This window comes from Mirounga angustirostris, unplaced genomic scaffold (genome assembly GCF_029215605.1).
Source record: "Mirounga angustirostris isolate CCGP_5_RB_7025 unplaced genomic scaffold, mMirAng1.0.hap1 SCAF_5, whole genome shotgun sequence".
NCBI classification, from domain to species: Eukaryota; Metazoa; Chordata; class Mammalia; order Carnivora; family Phocidae; genus Mirounga; species Mirounga angustirostris.
The window spans coordinates 23,827,350-23,850,834 of NW_026991713.1; the positions used below are offsets into that span (position 1 = coordinate 23,827,350).

General features: G+C 39.4%; 1 long non-coding RNA gene across 1 annotated transcript in view; it reads right to left on the reverse strand.

Moving 5' to 3' along the window:
- LOC123837906 (uncharacterized) overlaps window positions 1-23,233 on the reverse strand; it is a 49,638-nt gene extending 26,405 nt beyond the window's left edge. The window contains exons 1-2 of the long non-coding RNA XR_010411202.1: window positions 23,103-23,233; window positions 13,510-13,598 (exon numbers count right to left, since the gene is read on the reverse strand). This is a non-coding gene — a long non-coding RNA (uncharacterized LOC123837906). The remainder of the gene's footprint in view (window positions 1-13,509; window positions 13,599-23,102) is intronic.
- Between the last annotated feature and the right edge of the window lie 252 nt (window positions 23,234-23,485).

Here is a 23,485-nt window from a genome sequence, read left to right on the forward strand (position 1 = left end):
AACAGAATCACGGGGGAGCTTTTCAAGTCCAGCACCAAGGTCATACCCCAAGCCAATTAAATGAGACTCCATGAGGGTGTGACCAATACCTGTTAAAGTGCCCTGAGTGACTCTACTGTGCAACCAAGGCTGGGTATCACAGCTCTAGAATTAAAACAAATACGCCCACCCGCCTACTCTAAGAAAATCAGGTTGTAAGGAGTATTTTATAAGTGGCATGTTTTTAAAGACAGAATTTAACCCTAGAGAACTAAGTTCCCACTTGGAGTTTGGTTTTTTTCCCAAAAAATTAAAGAACTAAGAGGGTTTTCATCTTTAATTGCTATTTTTTTTACCACCAAGTAATCTAAAGAACTTTACAACTGTAAACACTTTCTAATTTTATTAACAACACAAGTAAAGCACAGTGTCAGGGAAGGAAAGATCCCTGTTGGCTTGTATTTAAAATAGATCGTGATAATCTATTCCAAGCTGGGAAAAATTTCCACCTAAGGAACCCTAGAATTGTGTGGAAACTGAGGCCGTATTTGGTGATACCTGTTGACTAGACAGTGATCGTTAGAGGGGAGAAAATGGATGCCTTTTTGCCTCCTCCACTCCTTCTGTCTTGTGAGTGACCATTTTCTTTTAAAGTTGTATGAAATGTAATGAGGAAAAATCTAGCTAAGGAGCAAAGCAATTAAATTCCACAGAAGACAACACATGTGTCTACAAGAGAGAAAGATATGTTGAAATATTTGACATTCAGTTTCCTAAAGGAGGAGTTGCCTTTTCACAAGAATGGTTTTGATAGAGAGATCAAGACAATATAGTGGGGGCCATTCTAGAAGAAATCCCAGCTGTGTGCACCCTGCACAGGAAATCAGTCACACTAGAAATGGAGAGAAGGTGCCTCGACAGCGGTGCCTCCCAACGGCTGCCCTGGCTGCCGCACCGCTCTCTCGACCGTGACTCATCCTCAGGGCACACAGACTTGAGGCACACACAAGCTCTCCTGAGCTCTGCCAGGGCTCACGGAGTCATGCTGGGGCCTGGAGGATCGGCTCTGCTTCCCAAAGCCCTGGAGCGGGACCCAATGTCCCTAGAAATCAACTGGGTCCATCCTCTATCTACCAGCTACACACAGTGACTTCTTTCTATTTTTGTTTTTAACTCTGGTGAGACTGAGTTAGTGGAGAATAGATGTTTGTATGGTGAACTACTTGCGTAGGTTTAACAACAACAGGGCTTAGACACTTTATGGAATGTACTGTCATTGAATACAGAAAGGAAAAGAATGGGGCTCAGGTCACAAGGAACATGTAAAAGGGGAATACTGATGCATCTTGCACATATCCAGGATGTCCTTTTTATTTTTACTTCATCCCACTATAAACTCAAGTATCATGTGAAAATGTATTTTAAAACATTTAAAAAACAGTCAAATACCTTTAAATTAGGTGGTACTCCTTTGTTGTCACCTTTTATTTCCATTTGATAAATGTATCCGGAAATAATTCCTGAAAATAGGCCAATCACTAGTAAACAATTTAGACACATGTTTTCCCATAGGTCAAATACTTTTGTTACAAACATGAGTTGAATTCAAAAGATATTTAACTGAGATCCTAGGGTGTGCTAAGCACATACAGTCAAAAAACAAAATTCACACCTTCGTGATTATAATACAATAAACAAGCTCTTGTGCTGTGCTGTCAATTCATTTTGTCATCACTCAAAGTTATTTTTAAGCAACCAACTGGCACAATCTTAGGCGAGACATCGTCATCCCAAACCAACACAGTGATACTAATTCACTCTATATTGCAGAGGGGCTAAGAATGGCTCACTGTGACAGCAGAAACAGCAGGAATCGGTCCCTGTGCATTACTGATTGACCACAGGGCAACACAACTCATAAAAACAGAGGAAATACAGGACAATGGGAAGAGAGGTGGACTTGGAGTGTGAATACCCACGTTGGAATCCTGGCCTCTCAAGATGCAAACTGAGACACCACACAGTGGTCACCGTAAGATGAGGGTGATAATTACAGCTGCCTCCCCAACTGTTAATGAGAAACAAACCAATAACAGAGGTTTAAACACTACCCACAGTGGCCTGTACTCAAATTTTTGCTGAACCTGACCCTCAATTCCACTAGCATCAAGCCATGAACATCTCAATTTGCTGCCATGAATGCCTTTTTACTTTATTATAAATGAGCATTGATTACCTGTGATCATTACCTTCTTCTTTACACTTCCTATATTTCCGTTTTTCTACAGTGATCATGTGTACATTTGATAACCATGTTTTATGAATAAAAAGATGAGGGTGCATTTTAGAGGTTGGCATTCAACTGAAGGCACTGAATTTAGTAAATACATGAGTTAAGAGTATTTTGATATTAGTGTGAACTGACCAAAGGAGAGAATGTCAGCAAATCAGAACACTAAAATTATTAAGGTGAGAAGCATACTCCATTCTTATTTTTTTGTATGCTTTTAAACATAAGGAAAAATTTCCTTAGTATGCTCATGGTGTCCTTATATAGTTAAAATATTCATTTATTGTCTATTTATAATAATAGCCATTAATTGAGCACTTATTATGTCTTAGATGTTTTGAAAATAATCAGACCAACACTATCAGAAATGTACTTTTATCCCCATTTTTATCTATAGGAAAATTCAAACAGTAATTCACCCAAGGTCGTGGCCAGTAAATAGCTGTTTACCATTAACCCATTCTATTCTCTTCCATTGTATCTTTCTGTACTGTGGAAGCTAGAGAGTTAGTTTTCAGCCTCTCTTGTGGTTCTGGCTTTATATACAACCTAGGTTTGACAAGTAGATATACCCATGCAAGACAAGGAAGGTGGATGTGAGCAACAAGCAGAGAGATAGGATTCTCTGGCAAGCACAGGGCAAAGTCTTTGGTTCTTTGAGGGCAGTGGTTGAGGAGGTTATGTGTTCAATTCGTAAGAATGATAAGCAGCAAGCAGAGTTGGTAGTGGGGTCTTCTCTAAAGAAGCACCTTGTAATCTTTTAATGTTTCTGCTGGCTGCATTATTTCTGGCTGCATAGCAAGCAAACTCGTTTGCCAGGCCTGGAAAGTGCAAATTTCCCAATACCCTGTAATAAAGCTATTTCAGTTAAACAACCTAGAGTGACTTCTGTTGTCTATAACTAAAGGACTGAGGCTGAACCAATGAATCTTTTAGACTCCATGCTTTACCTACCATGTCTATGCTTTTCCCAGTATTAGAAACTATCTTTTTTATAGAATTGGCAAGAAAGAAAAGAACAAACAAATCTGGATCCAGGCTTTCTAAAACCAAACCAATGACTTTAAGGCAACATAGCTATGACTGAAAAGGGTGTAGAGAACCAAAGAAGTTAAACAGAAGAACTTCCTTAAGGCAAGAACTCTAAAAAGGATTAAATCAACAGAGATCTGAAAAAGCAGCAGAAAATAGAACCCAGTGGAAAGCTTCAATTAGCGTGAGAGAGAAGTTTAAAAGTATCTGGGCACACATTCCAGAAGAGTTCAGGGGTAACACTGCTGTGAACAAAACACAGCAATTTGGACTGGACCTGATCACAGAAATTATACTGGGAATCCCATTTACTGGTTCAAAGATTTCAGGCTAAAAAACATACAGTTTAGGCAGACGTTAACAAACTATGGTGCACAAACAAAATCCTGCCTACTGGCTTTTTTTAAAAATAAAGTTTTATTAGAACACAACCACACTCATTGGTTCACACATTGCCCATGGCTGCCTTCACATCATAATGTTGAGTAGTTGCCATAGAGACCGTATAGTCCACAAATCCTAAAATACATACTATCTGGCCCTTTACAAAACAATGTGATGACCACTGATCTAGGAGGTTATAAGGGAAAGGCATTTGGAATTGGTGAGTCAGTTTTGTATATCTGTCAACAGAAAAGGGAACTATGTAGCCAGAAAAGGGAACCAAGGTTGCTGCCTGAAGGGAAGAAAACTTTTTTTTTTAAGATTTCTGTGACGAGGTGGGCACGAGCGTGAGCAGGGAGAGGCAGAGGGGCAGGGAGAAGGAGAAAGAATCTGAAGCAGACTCTGCACTGAACGTGGAGCCTGATGAGGCTCTTGATGAGGGGCTTGATCTCAAGACCGTGAGGTCATGGGGCTCAATCTCACGACCCTGAGATCGTGCTCTGAGCTGAAATCAAGGGTCGGATGCTTAACTGACTGAGCCACCCAGGCGCCCCCCCGAAAGGAAGTAAACTTGTAACTCCTTCGGGGGACGCAGTCTGCAAGAGGATTTAGTCTGCACGTGTCCTTGCGCGTGTGTGGGCTGGGGATGAGAAACAGCACAGGTGCTCAAGTGCGGAAATGCGGAGGTTGAAAGAGATGACAGTGTCGCCAGAGGATGTCGATGATAAATCCAGAGAGAGAATACACACAGAGGTAGAGAGCGTAGATGCTCCGGCTCAAGCTCTAGACGTATTGAAGGTAGAAAGAGAAGGTACAGAGGAGTTGTCAGAGAACTAACAGGCAGCCCATTTGAGGCCACTCCTCGGCGGCCCTGTCATTATGGGCGCCTTCTCCGTGTGATCCTATTACATCCCAGGCGCTGCGCGGGGTCCTCGGAGGGCCTGCAGACTAGTGAAGGATAAAGGAGCAGCTCATGGTACCGGAAGCAGCGCAGTGGGTAAGCAGCCGCCTTGGAATCTGACCGTCTTGGGGGCCTGCAGGAATCCTCGTAGAGAGAGGTGGGCTTTGCGTAGCGCTGCGTAATTTGGAGGAGTACGCGCTATCCTGAAAGGGGTCTCTGGGAATTTCACCATACTGAGATGGAGCCATGCTCCAGAAGGGATTAAGATGAAAGGAAGGAGAGGAAATGGTAGCCGGAAGGCATAAATGGGTCTCATGTCGCTTTCTGAAAGATGGGTGCTGTAGCCAAAAACGCTTTGCATCCCACGGAGATGCTGGGGCGACCGCAGCAGCATTCTTGTAACAGGACTCGACCCGTGGCTGAGCAGCATCCAGGAGGTTCTGCTTAGCTGCGTTTTGGAAGAACAGAAAGGAATGCCAAGTCTACTGAAAACCACTGTGAATGCCACCTACATGGTGCCCGTGGCTACTTTCTGCAAGGGTAATGAGGCAATGACCAGAATAAAAATCCTCTGTGGCCGCTCTCAGCAACAAACGGCAATGTGATTAAGCACAGAAGAAAAAGCGGGAGCCCTTCCTGAGTGGAAAGAGCACAACAAAGGACAGTTATTAAATGAATCAACCAACTTGGGCCCACAGGACAACCTGTTGCTGCAACTGTGTGAGCTCTCATCAGATACTCGGTGTGGTATTATATAAGCTGGAGAAGCAAAAAGAATCCTGTAAGCCCCAAACTTAGAGGACGCTGGAAGAAAGTTGAGATATCTTTATCTTCTGGCCATGCTTTTTTTTTTTTTTCCTAAAGATTTTATTTATTTATTTGAGAGAGAGAATGAGATAGAGAGAGCATGAGAGTGGGGAGGGTCAGGGGGAGAAGCAGACTCCCTGCTGAGCAGAGAGCCCGATGTGGGACTCGATCCCAGGACTCCAGGATCATGACCTGAGCCGAAGGCAGTCGCTTAACCAACTGAGCCACCCAGGAGCCCTCTGGCCATGCTTTTGTCACCCCTGAAGACCTGCAACTCAAACCTGGAAAGTGATTTCTATTTTTTGGGTCCCTTTTTCCACCTATAAAAATGGGGATGATAAATATTGTGATTTACTCCTCAAGGAGTTCGGGCTACTGCTATCAAAATGTTACTCTTGTGGAAACTCAACACACAGATGCTGAGTTTTAGCAATTCTCTCCGTCTCTAAGGAGCACTTTGGGAACCACAGAGAAGCAAGACTTAGATGCTCACTGCGTCTAACAGGAAAGGCACAGGAAGTCTGGTTTCTGCAAGATCCTGCAGAGTGGCATCTCTGTCGACTTCGTTACTCCACGTAGCACTTTCTAATAAAGCAAGGTGTGTGTGGGGAAGGCTGGTGGCTGGCGGGGGAAGTAATACTTAGAGGATACTGGCTAAGAGCATGGATTCTAGAGCCAGACCACCTAGATCAGAATCCCAGCTCCTTCACTGTCTACTGGGTGACTTTTTATAAATCTATCACCTCTCTGACCTTCAGCTTCCTCACTTGTATAGATAATAACTGTACATACTTGAGGAGGTGATAGTAAAGACTAAAACAGAGAATAAAGGTAAAGTACTTAGCACAGTACCTGAAACATGAGATGTAACCTAAAATGTCAGCCACTAAAATTATTATAGTTTGATATTAATGAAGGCTCAAGCAACGTACCATGGGAGGGAAATTATAGAAGTACTAGCCTCACCTGAAATCAGAAAGTCGAGGAAAATATTTCTGGAAAAATGCCAAAACTATCTCACAACTATCAATTGCTTATTACTGCCATGAGGCAGGTATGCTACTGATAACTGAAGCCCACAGACCATTGCTTAATGCCATTTCACCTGACATTTCCAGCTTCTCCCCTATATTCCAACAAGCCTTGTGGGAAATACAAATATGCAGCCCTATGCTTCTCCCTTTGTTTCTAATCTTCTTAAGGCCAAGAAGCAAAATGAAGAGGGGAAACAAAAAATACTAATGGTCTGAGGAGTAGTATATCTATACCCAGGGGTGGGGGGTTAGATGAAAAGGTCCTCCACCCATGGAAACATCTGGGATTGAATCACCTGGGATAGGAAGCCTGGGACCCAGAAAGAGCTGTAAGGAAAGAGGGGTTCAGAAAGAACATGTCAAGGACAGTGTCAAATTTTCTGAGCATCAGGAACCAGCTTTGGCTTGAGGACCAAAGCTCATTAGCCATTGGAGGTCCAAAGATTATATGAGGTCTTATAACGGAATCACCAAACTCACTGAGTAAGAAAAGAAAGGAACACACTGGCAAAGATCATCCTCACAACACATCTCAGCCCAGAAATGAACGTAAGGAACTCTGTTCCAAGCAAGGGATCCAACTCCCCTTTGGCTCCAAAATGCTACCAAGAAATAAACCAGTAAAGAAACAGAAGCCCCAGCTTATGTTGTTTAGCAACACCTCCCAAGTACTATTCAAACACAGCCTTTGTTTTCTGTTGCAGTTATTTGACAAAGTTCAATATCATTTTCAAGACAATGAAAAAATAAAAATATTAGAAACCCTCCAAAAATGAAATTATATGGCCCACTCTCTAGATTTAGCAAACATCTTTCTTCCTACCATGTTGTCCTTTGTTAAAATCTAATACTAATGTGGGGTTAATGTGACAGCCCTGAGTACACAGATGAAGTTATAAAAGAAATAAGCTTTTATTACTTTTCCAAAGACAAGCAATAACTTAGAATAACAGAATGATGTTAAACTTTCTACTGCTTTCCACCCTCAAATTCTTTCTTTCTCCATATCAGAGGGAAATTTTCTTAAAAAAAAAATTAAAACTCCATTTATGAGTTTACAATAGAGCCATAAGTAAGAATAATCACATATTTTTATAACAACATCTTCTAGAGGCAGGGAAAACTGTGTTTGAAATTAGCCCCCAAATTTAACTCGGTTTCTTATTTTCAAGTATACTAGGCTAACTGGTGCTATATTGTTACACAAGACTTCTCCCTTTCACCCATTCCCCATAGCCAGTTAACCACCAAATTCTTTTTTTTTTTTAACCTCCTGAATATCTCTCAAATTTGTCACTTCCTTTCAGTACTCCTCATATTTCAGATGCTGTCAATCTTCTCAAATGCATCCTCCTAGCCCACTGGACTGGGATCCTTGTAAGCTGCCTATCTAATTTCCTCCCTTCCCTGCTTAAAAAAGTCAACAACTTCCCATCACTTACAGAATCATGTCTCCACTCTTTGGCATGCCCCACTTATATGTCCACCTACTCTCTCCTCCATCCCCCCACCTTTCTCCTCCTTCCCTACTTCCCATTCTCACACTCACACACACACACACACACACACACACACACACACACCACTAGCATGGCCACCACCCCACCACCACCATTTAACTCCTACAGTTCTAGAAAGCCTGTGGTTCTCTAATCCTCCCATGCTATTGTAAACTCGCTTTTCACATTCTGCGTCTCAATTACACTTCCTTCTTGCTTATTACATTTAACAGTTATATAGCTCTTATCATGCCAGGTCTTATTCCATGAGCTTTGTGAGTATTAACTCATTCAATCATTACAACCCTGTGAGACGGATACTATTATTCTCCGCATTTTACAGATAATGAAACCCTGACACAGATCAGTTAGGAAACTTGCCCAAAGACACACAGCAAGTAAATTGGTGGCGGGAGGAAAGAGGCAAGATCCAAACCCAAGCAGTCCAGCTCCATGTCTGCGCCCCTCACCACACATGCACTGCCTCCTGCTTCTTTAGTTCCTTGCTCTGTACTACCGACCACAACTGTACATCAACCCCTCTTAATGGGTCTCATGAAGAGTCTTATTATATGATAACTATCACAACTTTTCTTCTCATTTTCGACCACAAGTTGCTAGAAGGCAGATGCTATCATTCATCATGGTATCTCAGCACCTGTTTGACGAATGACCCAATAAGGATGACAGATAGCCTTATTACATGTTCCATAGTTGGTATAAGGAGAAATTCAAAGAAAGTGGAAGCTAACGATTATATGGTTCTTCCAACATTTCACGTTTCCAGCTAACATTCTACCAAAGCCATATATTTTGGGAAACACTTGCATGCTTGCCTCTACCCCCATTCTCAGTTACATAGATCAGCGCAGTCTGATAGGATGGTCTCAGATCCTAGATATGCTCTATATCTGCACCATCCCACATGTTGAGCACTTGGCAAGAGAGACTGAGAACTAAATTTTTTATTTTACTTTATTTTAAATTTAAATAATCACATGTAGCTGGTAGCTAACATATTGTATAGTGCATGTCTGGATCATTTGCAAATCATCAAGTGGCAGAGAACAGAGCAGTGAGAGAAACAGAAAGTGGGAAGCAGTTAGAAATATGCAAAGAACACATGGTGCTGGGATAGGGAACCTGCCTGGTGTGACTGGGACTGTGGAGTTTCCTGGGACTTTCAAGGCCAAAAATGGGACAGTCCCAGGCAAACTAGAACCACTGGTCAACCTACTCAGTGCCTAGAAGGAACTAAAAGTAGATTCCATGCAGGAACTCAAGAAACTGAAGCAGGAAATGCAGCAGGAAAAACACTGAGTTTGGGACAAGGTGAAGAGAAAAACATATGGTGGGCTGGAAGAAGTCATTGTCTTGGAAGCCATACCCTCTTCAGATTTCCATGTATCTACATATCCTAACACCCGGGTTCTAGCATAGAGATCTCAAACAAAGGTATACCTGCTCTTTTTCAAATTCATGTGCTTTATTTTACTCATCTGTCTCTTACTGGGGAAATCAAGACGGCAGCTATTCAACTGTCTTTGGTCTGTCATTTACATTTCCATTCTCATCCCATAATCTGTTAATCTTTCTAGCATCTCAGTGCAAGGCTGAATTAAATTCCCACATTGAATCCCAACATGAAAGGCATTTCTTTGTGAAGCAGCTCAATATGATGTTCTTCTAAATGACATTTAAAATATTCGGCTCAGTAATGGGATGATAAAGAAGGGCACCCGATGTTAGTACACACCGGTAAAAAGAACATTTTTTTATTAGTCAGAAACCAAAAAGATAGAACAAGATAATTAAAAAAGAAAAAGTTTATTCCTGCTAGACTGCCACAAGAGTATTATGACTCAAAATGTAATAGTCACTGAATTCCCGCAGGAATCTAACTTCTTAAAAAGACATCAGACATCAAAGTCTGAGTCATGCCACATTAACCACCAATGGCCAAAGAAAAGTTTGAATGCCACTGGAAAAGTTAAATATTAGACTTTCCCTGAAACATTTAAACTCAGAGAAGTAGGTATTGCAGTTGTCATACCGACTTGTGTGCATTCTTCATAGGTTTCCAGACCGATCTTTGCACCCCCCTTCTGTTGCTATGGTGACCCAAATAAATTCTCTCCCAAGATTCATTTCTTTCAGATGCCAATGCATCAGGTCAAGCAGGCAGGCAGTCTAGCAAATAACGCACTGGCCCTAAACATTCTCACACTCTCTGGGCAGCCACAAAGAGCTTTCCTCTACACATTGCACCCTATTTCAACATTTTCAAAACTATAATTCCATTACATTGAGAAAAAAAATTATTCCAAGCTCTGGGGCGCCTGGGTGGCTCAGTCGTTAAGCATCTGCCCTCAGCTCAGGTCATGATCACAGGGTCCTGGGATCGAGCCCCGCATCAGGCTCCCTGCTCGGCGGGGAGCCTGCTTCTCCCTCTCCCACTCTGCCTGCTTGTGTTCCCTTTCTCGCTGTCTCTCTCTGTCAAATAAACAAACAAACAAACAAACAAACAAATAAATAAATAAATAAATAAATAAATAAAATCTTTAAAAAATTATTCCAAGCTTTGGTACTTCTTTTATTTGTCTAACTAACACGATGAATCCCTGCACAAGGCAAAGCGTAAGAACCTGAACATCAGAAATTCTCCTAACATCCACTTCATCACTCTTATGTTTACCAATAAGACCCGAATGATGGTTCTCAGTAAAATAAAGATAAATGCCAGGACTTTCACCATCTGACCTCCATATAGTACCAGCAGATATGGTATTTAGTACTTAGAATCAGGGACTAGGGAGACTGAGATATTACCCCCAAAAAATTCATGAAAGAAGGCATCTGGCTCATAGAAAATATGCAGACATAATTCTAGGGAAGAAAGCCTTAAAGCCTTTTTGTCATTAGAGATGTTACAGTTTAAAGCCTCTAGTGTTTGAGCATCCTCACTCCCCGCACGTGTTAAATATGTATTGCATACAGTGCAAATATTTCTCAAGATAGAGCAGCCTACCAAGAAGCATTTCACAGTGACAGTATATATGTAACAGGAAGCAAAGAGATGCTACCTACATTCTCTAAAAAACTAAGTCTGTTAATTTTACCCAAAGATGTACATTTTGACCCCAAAACTAATACAAGGTACATAATAAGAAAGGCAGAAATAAGGGTTGGGCTTCTACTCTAGGGCTGCTAATACATTATTAACACTTTCCCTATGCCCCTTACTAAGGCCTCACCACAACCCTATAAAAGTTGTTACCCCCACTTTGGGGACAGAGGGATAAATTAACTTGTCAAAAGTCACACAGCCAAGAACTTGTTTAGAAGTTTAAATCTTCGCTCAAGTGCCTGGGCTTGTTACCCTCATGCTGTACTGTCCCTGAGGGTCCCCAGTGCACTTGGATGAATCAGACCTTGACTAGAGACCTTCTACCTTCAAATGTCTCCAGACCACTATTTATCCTCCACCTCTAAACATACATGTGCTCACTCACTCTTTCTCTTTGCCCCTTCTGTCCCTCTCCTTTTCCCAGTGCTCCGAGACCAGAGTATCATTGCCCCGCTGTTTCCTGGGGAGCTTAGCACTGCTAGAACAGGGCATTACTCCTCTACCAACTTTGCATTCCAGGGCAAAAAGGAAACTCTCAGGAGCCAGAGACTACAGGCCAGAGGAAGCTTTCACTGAGCCAGAGGTTACCACTGTCTTGGAAGACAGAGGTGGGAGGAGACCAGGAAGATAAAAAGCAAGCATGTACTTTCCATTTCTATGTCATGGTTTTCCCCCCAAGCAGAAAAAAAAGGGGGGATTGGCTGCCCCCACACTTGTACACCAAGACTCTTGCCAGACTATGAGGAACGGATGATTCAACCAGAGGGCTGGATACACCAGAACGGAAAGCTTTGAGCAAATAACAAGTGCAATGAGGCTAGAGATACAAAGTGAAAGAATGGGATGAACAGGAGAGAGGGAGCAGGCCAATACATAACTGGGCCCTTTTGTGCCCACCCCACACAGGCTCTAAGCCCCCATGGTGAACTCATCAGGGCCTGCTGTCCCCTCCTGCTCAGCCAGCTCCTTAGCACTTGCCTCTGTCCTTCTTCTCCACTACAGGTTTAAACCGAGGTTGGTATTTTGAGGGTCAGCATGGGTATTTTTCAGTGACTTCTGAATACTATTAACCTTTTCTTATAAACCAGTGTCTTTCTCTTATTAGGAACTTAAAACTATATATGCTGGAGATTCTTTAGTCTTGAAATGCCAGTTGGATTTCTTAATGGCCATCCAGGCAAACGGGACTAACATGAAGAAACCTGCCTTAAAGGAAGCTAAATTTGGAGGGGCATACATCTACTCTATATATCAAGGGATACCTGTTTTTGACATCAGACATCAAAGGAGTTATGAACATTCATATTCCTCTCCAAGGGACAGCTAGGAATCTTATAAGCAGAGTCCTAGCATGACTCACTTGTTAGTGTTTGCTGCCCGGGGCACAAAATGTCTCATCAACAAGACTTGGGGTTTTGGATAACTGCCTCTTAAGTGGATTCAGCTCTTAACCTGGATTGCATATTTTCCTCCTTCATTACATATGATTTAATTTCTCAAGAATTAAATTATTTTTAAAGTTCTTCTAAATTAAATGAAGAGTAAATAAAAAGATCTCTGACAAAAAAAAACCTGAGTAATTTTATTAGGAATATGATAAATGTGATAGGTTGCAGTAGCCTGAAAATCCCATTATATGCAATTAAGGAGCTACATTAATGTAATTGTAGACTTCCTAGCATTTTAGCCCAGCACATACAGTATTTACAGATAATTGCATAGTAAGGGGGAAAATGCAAGCTGTGAATCTAGCATGCACGTGACTTATGTTGTCAAATTAAAACCTGGTTGGGTTTCTCCTTGAGTTATTATCTCTAAAAAGCTTAATTTTTATCTTTTCAAGATGGGAAAATGCACAGGCATGCAAATGAATTGTTTCCTGTTAAAAACCATACAAAGTGCCGTGAAATTACAGGCACTATTATAATAAAGTAATAGTCATTTGGATAATACTAACTCCAAATTTGTAACTCTTTGACTAGAACTTCACCGAACAAAGAATTCTAAGGCAAATTAATATAGTAAACAGTATGCAAGGATAGGTAACTTACTTTTATGCTTATGAGACCTCCTATGTGCCCATTGTTGGCATAAAAATGATGCTAAAGTTACAAAAGAGCTAATGAGTGACAGGAAAATACTACGGAAAAAGTGCTCACCTAGGCTGGAAGAAATCAGAGTTCCTGTTCTACTTTGTTGGCAATAAATTACATAATCCTGAAAAAAATTAAACACTCTACATCTCAGTTTCTTCAATTATAAAACTCAATGGTTGAAATAGATAAGCCACAAAAGTCTCCTCAGCCTAAAAATTAAGATGTTATCTAACTGTTGAAGCAGGTCCCGGTAAGATGAATACTTTTCAGCTATCAGGTTGAATTATTAATCTCGATTTGAAAACAGTGCTACATGTATTTTTAAAGAGCTAAACTTTTCATTAATTTAAGTTCACCTACCTTCAGATATAATAGGGGAGTAACATGAACCAGACACTTCTGAGGAGTCAGGAACTGTAATACCCACTTCCATGTATACTGCGTATCCTCTGTGGGGAAAGAAAAGTACAAAATTTAGTTTGTGCAGTGCTAATTTCACATTAAAAGAGGTTATAATCATTGTAAACTCATTTAACTTAAATATGTGCCTAAGACCATGGTAATGATCACAACGGTCATCATCCTAAGCTTCTGTCGAGTACTGGGTATAGCACTGAGTGCGATGGGCCCTTAATCCTCCAAAACACCTTACACAGAGAAGGTACGATGGTCATCTCCATTCTACAGATGCACAAAGTAAGCCTTGGAGAGGCTGGGCAACTTGCCAGAGGCCACCCAGCCAGCATACGCAGGAGCCAGGACTTGAACTCAGGTCAGACACTAAATCTTAAAGCTATGCACAAACCAGTTTGCACATGGACTCAAGAATGAAGTTATTCCCCTCTTCCCACTGCCCTCTAATCATTAAGGAGGTCAGAGGGAAGTGGATATACAATAAACACCCTCTATCTAATTTCCCCTGCCAAATTTATGAAGAATAAGTAACCCATCCAGCGTCTTCCCCACTCCTGCTTCTGTATGATAGAAAACAAATATTCTTTCTAAAGGGCTTGGATGGAAGCTATCAACAGGAATGAAATCTCAAATGATAGCTGCCCAGAACCACACAGCAATACATTATCACTCATATAGTTCATGGAACCCTCATTCATTTTCTTTAACATCAAGTTTAACTTTGCAGGAGGCGAGCTATGTTATAAAACTGCAAAAAAAAAAAAAAAGTCCGAAAATGTTGATATGATTGTCTATCTAGCAGAAGGGAGACAATTTGCAGTGAAATAATTGGTACATTTTCCCACTGCATTATGTTTCTCAAAACATGTTACTGTGGGAGGAGATTAGCTTCCCCTTTCTTCAGGAAGAAAATGACTTGTCTCCTATACTGAATAGAACTGTCATTCTGAGAGCTGACAAATGCTAACAACCTTTGGAGGTGCAGTGTGCCAGCATTTAAAAAACAAATAAAATAAAATGAAGAATCCAGTAACCAAAGAAAGAAAGGTCATGAAAGAAAATAATAGGGTAGGACCCTTAAACATTAAAGTATTGGAAATCTGCTTAATGCTAGAAATAACAGTCATACACTAAAATGAAAGGAAATAGAAATAAATCATCCTAAATTAAAATCACTTCAATTAGTTTATATTTTTATGTTAGGTTCTGTAGCACCAAATTAATGGATTCTATTCTGTTTTGCTAAAAATATAGTTGCATTAGGAAGACAATTAATAGATCTGGCCACAGATGTTCCAAATAGTAATGATCAGAGCCAGAGTTGGGATCATCAGAGCTGAGGTAGCACTGTTCCATCATGTCCTTCCTGCACCCTTGGTCCCATGATCCTGATGGGATTAGAATGAGATCAGTGACAGAGAAAAACTGACATGAGACCGTAAGATGATGCTAGATGCATAAGGGGTCCTGAGAGGCCATTATAACAGAGCTGACTGAGATTCTGGCAGATGATGCAATCAAAAGGAGCTTCCGGTCAATCTTGGTCTCCCTTTTTCCTGTCAGAAAAGGCTCTCAAATAATGACATTTTTATGGCAGTATTTTCTTTTTTCTGTTTGTTATTTCCATCAGATAAAAATCTATAACTGACAAAACTCAGATTTTTGTCTGTCAAGATAAAGTGCTTATATTCTTGTTACCCTAAGTAAATTCTCAAATACTTAATCATCATAAAATCGGGGGATGCTGCTAAAAACCAAAGTGTACCTTAAAGAAGGGATCTTTAAACAATGTTAAGCACTGTTCTGTACTTCATGAACATGTAGATATTAGAGTTGGAAGGGTCTTTAGCAGATATCCCAAAGGTCTGCAAAAGAAATGCAGTTCTTCACAAATAACCCGTAACAGTAATACATGATTATTATCTATAGAGCACTTAATATATGCCATGCACTGCACTAAGTACTTGACATATATGAAGTTATTTGCCCTTCACAGTTCTGTGAAATGTACTATGATCATCTTTACTTTGAAGAAAAAGAAACAGAGGATTAGAGAATCTGAATATTTACTCAAGGTGCCACTGATAAGTGGTCAAGTTTAGCTTTGGTAATTTTCTATTGGAAGTTAGTCATTGTGAATTTTACATTGCTGGATGTTGGATACTTTTATATTCTTTTCTTGAGCTGTATTCTGGAATGTTGTAAAGTTACTTGGGAAGAATTTAATTCTTTCAGGTCTTGGTTTTAAGCTTTGCTAGGCAGGACCAGAGCAGTGTTTTAGTGAAGGGCTAAGTAATCTCCACAACTAAGGCAAAATTTTTCAGAATACACTACCCGATGCCCCATGAATTATGAGGAATAGGAACTTGTCCCAGGCTTGTGTGAGCTCCTAGTATTATCTCTCTAAACCTTGCAGGTGGTTCCCTCCCTATATCCTTAGTAGTTTCCTCTCCTTAATGAGCTGGTTATCATTCAGCCCAAGACTCCAGAGGGACACTCCAGATTTCTGGAGCTCTCTCTCTATGGCTTTCTTCTCTGTAACACTCTATCCTATAAATTCTGGCCCTGGCCTCCTAAGAATCTTAGCTCTGTCATCTCAACTCAGGGGAACTGCCCTAATCTAACTGGGTTCCCCTTGCCTACAACTTAGCCTGGAAACTCTCTAGGCAGTGAGCAAGTGCAATTACCGGACTCACCTTATTTGTTTCCCATATCTCAAGGATCAATGTCCTTCATGACATGATGTCCAATGTCTTAAAAGCTGTCCAATGTCACATATGTTGCCTGACTTTTTTTTTAAAAGATTTTATTTATGTATTTGAGAGAGAGCCAGAGAGCAGGAGCGGGGTGAGAGAGCACAAGCAGGGTGAAGGGCAGAGGGAGAAGTAGACTCCCCACTGAGCAGAGAGCCCAACGGGGGGCTAGTTCCCAGGACTCTGGGATCACGACCTGAGCCAAAGGCAGATGCTTACCCAACTGAGCCACCCAGGCGCCCCGTTGCCTGACTTTCTAGTCATTTCAGGAAGGAAGGTAAATCTAGTTCCTTTCACTCCATCTTAGACAGAAGCAGATGTTCTCATGCTCAGATTTGAAGCTAAGCACTCAGTTTTCAAAACCTGAGACCATAAATGCTATCCTAATTTTTATGAAGTAGTTCAGACCAGAGAGGTTAAAGAACTAAAGAACATACAAAAAAAAAAAAAAAAACCCACCTATATTTCCTTCCTTTTAATACAATTTTTTTCCTAAAATACCATTATTTATACAGTGGTATTAGAAGGAGTAGAAGAAATAGAGTCAGATCTTCTGTGAGTTAAATATTTTCCACTAAGCTCAAATATCAGATTTTCCTCTGAGGGAATGCTTACATCTTCTGGGAGCACTAGTCCTGGAAGATAATCCATAAAAAAAATTTTTTTTAAATTGCATGTTTATGTTCCTGCTGCGTGGCTCATCCTGTTAAGTGTCCCACTCCTGATTTCAGCTCAGGTCATGATCTCAGGGTTGTGAGATTGAGTCCTGTGGCAGGCTCCACGCTCAGGTGAGAGTCTGCTTGAGATTCTCTCTCTGCCTCTCCCTCTACCCCTCACCCCACTCTCATGCTCACACACGCTCTCTCTCTCTCTAAAACAAATAAATCTTGTTTAAAAATTGCATGTTTATGCTCATGAATTTTAGATAATTATCCATATAGAGTATGAATGAGGTGGGGTTTACTGAAGTCTCTGACAATCAAGGGAAATCTAAGCACTGCAGACCTACATCTCACTTTACCCAACAAATCTGTTCCTTTAAAGAACTATGCCTAAATCACTATACTGTACACCTGAAACTAATATAACAGTGTATGTTAACTATACTGAAATTAAAATAAAAAACTTAATAAAAATTTAAAAATATGTAGAACATTAAAAAACGAGTTGTGCTTAAATCAAATTTGAGTAAATTGAATGATTTCAAAAGCAACAGTGAAGCTTACTATTTAAAACAATAATAATCTCTTTTGTGAATTGAATCAAAGCCCCCATTGTCTTCATGGGAGCCTGCAAAGCCTCATGATTAAAAGTCCAGGTTTAACCCAAAAAACAAATAATCCAGTTAAAAAATGTGCAGAAGACATGAACAGACATTTTTCCAAAGAAGACATACACATGGCTAACAAACACATGAAAGGATGATGCTCAACATCTTTTTATCACCTCACACCAGTCAGAATGGCCAAAATTAACAACACAGGAAACAACAGGTGTTGGCAAGGATGCGGAGAAAGGGGAACCCTCTTACACTGTTGGTGGGGATGCAAACTGGTGCAGCCACTCCAGAAAACAGTATGGAGGTTCCTCAAAAAGTTAAAAATAGAACTACCCTATGACCTAGCAATTGCACTACTAGGTATTTACCCAAAGGATACAAAAGTACTGATTTGAAGGGATACATGCACCCCAATGTTTATAGCAGCATTATCAACAATAGCCAAATTACAGAAAGAGCCCAAATGTCCCTCGACTGATGAATGGATAAAGAAGTGGAATACTACTCAGCCATAAAAGTGAACGAAATCCTTCCATTTGCAATGATGTGGATGGAGCTAGAGAGTATTATATGAAGTGAAATAAGTCAGTCAGAGAAAGACAAATACCATATGATTTCACTCCCATGTGGAATTTAAGAAACAAAACAAATGAACATGGTGCAGGGGAAGAGAGGCAAACCAAGACACAGATATTAACTATAGAGAACAAACGGATGGTTAATGGAGGGGAGGTGGGTGGGGGGATGGGTTAAATGAGTGATAGCTAAGTGGGGGGCACTTGTGATGAGCACTGGGTGTTGTATGTAAGTGATGAATCACTAAATTCTACATCTGAAACTAATATTGCACTGTGTGTTAACTAGCTGGAGTTTAAATAATAACTTGGAAAAATAAAATAAAATAAAGCAAAGCATATCAGAGGGGAGGTAGGTAGGGGCATGGATGAAACAGGTGAAGGGGATTAAAAGTACACTTATCTTGATGAGCACTGAGTAATGTATAGAATTGTTGACTCACTATATTGTATACCTGAAGCTGATATAATACTGTATGTTAACTATACTGGAATTAAAATTTAAAACTTAATAAAAATAAATAAATAAATAAAGGCACAGGTTTAGGAATCAGGCAGGCCTGGGTTTAAATCCCAGCTTCCAAGCTATGCAACCTTGGCCAAGTCATTTAAGTCACCAAAGTCTCAGATTCTGCTATAAAATGAGGATAAGAATACCTACCTCTTGGGTTGTTGGGAGGATTTATAAAATCCCTGTAAAAGTGCTAACCCCCACAAATGTGCTTAGTGAAAGTATGATGCTTAGCACTGAATTAAAGTTAACTATCATTAGTTCTCTTATCTAGAAAAATATAAAATTAATACAATGAAAGAAAATAAGAAATAAGTTATCTCTAGTTAAGTCTGCGTATATGCTGGGTTTTAGTCTAATTTTAAATATATTAAAATACATAAATATATACTAAAGTAAATATACTTAACATATTTAAATACCCAATAATTTCTTAGAAGAGTTTTATAATTAAAATAATTCACCTTGGTATCACTCTTCTTAAATTTTCATTTACTTAATGTCATTCATTAATACTCATGTACCATGGTAGCTAATTCTGCAATGTTCATATTCTTTGGATATTATTAGATACCTTCCTCAACCCACCACACCCCTTTAGTTAACATTTTTATCAACTATAAATATTCATTTCTTTAATTATTTTCATCTTTCTGACATACGTGAATCATATCCTTTAGCACTAAATATTCTCATCACTTTCCACAATTTTTAAAATTCAGATACTTCCCTCAGAACTATAGAAAACCGAAAATTACAACGTCCTTTTCAATCTGCTATTTCTCATTCACACCTAAACATACCTATTTGGACAGCCATATCATACTTCAGATCAAACACTTGTATTAGTCCATAAAAGCAGGTTAGCCTTGAAAGAATTGACCCAGCAACCCTAGACGAGTAAGTATAATTATCATTTTTTATAACTTTTTCTTAAGATCTCTTAATACATCTGTGTTTGAGAATAAATTCTAAGTATATTTAGTATTTTAATTTGATAAATCTGGCAACCCTTAATATGTTTGAAATAGGCATATGCTTGTATATTCACAGTCTAGAAAAGGCTATATGTGAACATAACTGTGTGAGTTGGTAGAATATTTAAAAGCCTGAAGGTTGTCAATGATACAAAATATGAATATTTATGATATTTTAACACATCTTTGTATAATTTCTCTTTCCGTAGTGATTCCAACAAGTTTTAATGCAACACAACACAAATGTAAAATGTCACCAACATATTTAAATACAGCCTCCAAATCAAACACTAAGATGGCAACCAAAGGCAAACTTAGTTTTCATTTCTGAAATAGCTCATCACAAGATGTATCATTATTTTGTGTTATAGACTTTTGTAGCATCTAGCAGACAACAAGAGGTTCACACCAAAGCCAATTTCAATTAATTCAAGATGGAAAATTTTATGTGACACTATCAAACACTTTACCAAAATTGAGATAGATTACATCTACAATTTCACATTACTTTTATCTACTGATCTTGTAGCTCTATCAAAAAAAGCAATCAAGTTTTTCTGGCATGATTTGTTCTTTTTAAATTCCTATTTTATAATGTCCATTATCATTATCCTTATATGTTTCATCAATGCTTGCAAATTTTCTATTAATGCTCATTCTATTCTTTCAATGTAGATTTACCTACTTTTGCTAGATAATTATGTCAGTGTTGTTCATTGTTTTAAAGAACAACAATAATCATTATCATTAAGATAATGCTCAAGAAATTACTCCTCATATTTGGGTTGATAAAAGAATTCAGATCAATTCTACAAATACTTACTGCGCATTTACTAATTGCTTATTACTCTGCCAGGCAATGTAGGGAAGACAGATTAGCAGAAGAAAACTTTCCTCTGGAAGCCACTGATCTCCTTGAGGAGATAAAATAGAGACAAATGGGAATTCTGCGTTTATTGGTACCCAATGTTTTGCAAACTCTAGTAGGTTAAAAAAATCTTATTATTAAAATTCAAGTTTTCATGCCTTATTTCCAGAGGTTCTGATTTAGCATTTGTGTTTTTAACAAGCACCCCCCAGGTGATTCCAGCATAAGCATTTTTTAAACCACAGTTGAGAAAAAATGATATGGACAGTCAAAGTACCAGAGGAGCAGAATAGAGTTCAGCCATTATAGGCAGTATCTTACAAAAAGACTTCCCAACAGAATCAGGACTTTCAGGATATCCAGGCTAACAGAGTTCTTACAATATTATCCATATTAGCAGTGCTAGAGCTGTTTTTGAAATATACTTGATTTACTGATACAACCATGACCTGCTGCTCTTTGGCCAAATCAATTAGGCAATGGAGAAAACATTACAATAACTTGCCCACACAAAAATAAGCATGTATCCCTGTCAAAGGAGCTAAAATAAATTTAACACTGGGAAGCATTTATCTGGGTTGCCTTCACATTATATACATTGGATACATCCCAGAACTTGGGAATTTGTCAATATTTTAGTGACAATCTAGAAAGCAATACTTAGAAAATAATTTCAGAGCCACCAGGAGATTTTTACCCCATGAGTAAGCCTTGTAATGCTTCTGGGAAAGCCTGTAGTGTTCAATATGATTGCTCTAGATTCATGAGGTATCATATAAAATTATTATTTGAGCCTGTATAACTAACTGCCTTTCTCCAAATATCTCAGACCGATCTACTGTACTATTTCATTCTTTGTGTTATATATGACACTAGCATAGCAGTCAGGGTCCAAAGAGAAAAACAGGATTTAAAACAGAGGGAATTTAACAGAGGGGATTTTGTTAAACAGATGATGGAAGAGATGAATGACCAAAGGGAACAGTGAAGCAACTGAGAGATTAGCAGCACAGGCAGTCTCTTCCTCCAAACCCAGTAGAAGAGAGGTGTTTGTTCCCAGAGCCCAGGGGCAGGGTCACCTAACTAAAGCCAGAACAATGAGGCTAGTCTGGACTGACTAGAATAGTGGAGAAGCAGAGAGGGGTGGAGAAATACCCTGCTTTCTCCCTCCCTCCCACCCTCCAATCTCCTGCCAAGCGCCCTCCCACACCTCAACACAGCAAAATGTCAGCTGACAGGTGACCTTTGGAAACACAGTCAGGCCCCCTGCTCCTCAGAATAGAGCAGGAGAAGTATAAGAGAGTGGTTTGAGAGCAAATAAGCCAAGATCTAGGAAAGGTGGCGGTGATGGTGGTGGTAGTTATTATTATTTTGTAGTATCCCTTTAAAACAGAGAAATTGAGTTTGCACAAGGAATTTGAAATTTTTATAGAATCTCAACTCAGTGCTTCACTTATTCAACAATGCATGCTGCCTCTCAATACATTGCATTTTATTCTTTTATTCTTTATCACTCTAGTTTGCTATGATTTAAAATTCAGTGCTTGAATAAGCTTCATATTCTTTTTAAAATATTACTAAATGCAAATCCTTTCTTACTCATCTCTCTTACCTATACATCAGGAGATATTATTTCATTCCTGATACATTTTTAATTGCCCAGACATCTTGACTCCATATTTTTTTTAAATGTACATTTCTAAAGAACAATCTGGTATTAAAACCATTTAGTTACCATAATTTTGTTCTCACTGCATTCATTAATGGAATTTTTGTATCTAGAAATTTGTACTCCCCATGCGGAAGGTCATAGATTAATCTCTTTAGCCCATGTATCTAAAAAGAAGAATGTGCTCAGAACAAAGTTTCCTATCTTCCCTCCCCCACCCAGAAAAATCGATCATATTAACTAAGCTCGGCATGGAGCTTTACGTTTAGCAAAGTGGTTTGCATACCGTGTGGGTGTGTGTGGGTGTGTGGGGGTGTGGGTGGGTGTGGGTGTGTGGGTGTCAACAGAATGGCTTCAAGGATGAGAAACAAAGAAATGCAATTATAGGATCTGGTGTTCCCTTCCATGTATTTATGCATATATATCTATGCAACATATAAATGATTTAACAGTTATATAATCATGTCCTCGGAACATATAATTCTCTTTGCCACAGTTATCCAAAATCCACAGATTATATTTCAGTTGATCCTCACTTTTCCTTATTAAGGAACTTCTAGTCTTATCAGGTCAGTCTCCTCACTGGCCACTCAACACCTCCATGTTCAATTTGGGCTCCATGACTTTTTAGTCTGTGCTACCCCACACTCCACTATCCATGACTTCTCTGTTCTCCCATGCGCTAAGTCCCATCTCCTTCAGGTAATTTACCGTAATGGGCCAGCTCAAAGGATCCCTCTTCCTTCTCGGGAGCTCCTATTAAACAAATGTCTATGGATTAAATGTGTTTTCATTACTTCATATATGTGCTTTGTATCCTTTAAAAGTCCCTTAAATTCTTGAGAACAGGACCTGTAGCTTAAATCCTACAATACTGTTAAGTAAACAGCAAGGACTCAAAACATACTGAATACCACTGAAGTTCCATAATCAGTCCTGGAGAGGGGTTTCTGAAGTCACCATAAGATGTTGGAGAAAAGGCAAAAAGGAATGGTGTTATAGTGCGAACATAGAAGATCAGATGAGAGACCAGGGACCTAGAAGGAAGCAGAAATAAATCGATTTTGGGTAAGCGGGAGTAGATCTCCTTTAAAGAAACTTAGATGTTTGGGGAAAGTTCCCAAGACATTTCTCCCCGCTTTGGGAAAAAAAAAAAATCATTTTTATCTTCACTGATTAAATTTCTTTTGTTTTAGCCGGCAATATATTTTTGCTGCCTCTCGCATTTTGAAAAATAACTCTGAGGAATTTCATCTCATAGTCACTCTTGATTATCTGTCTTCTACCCTG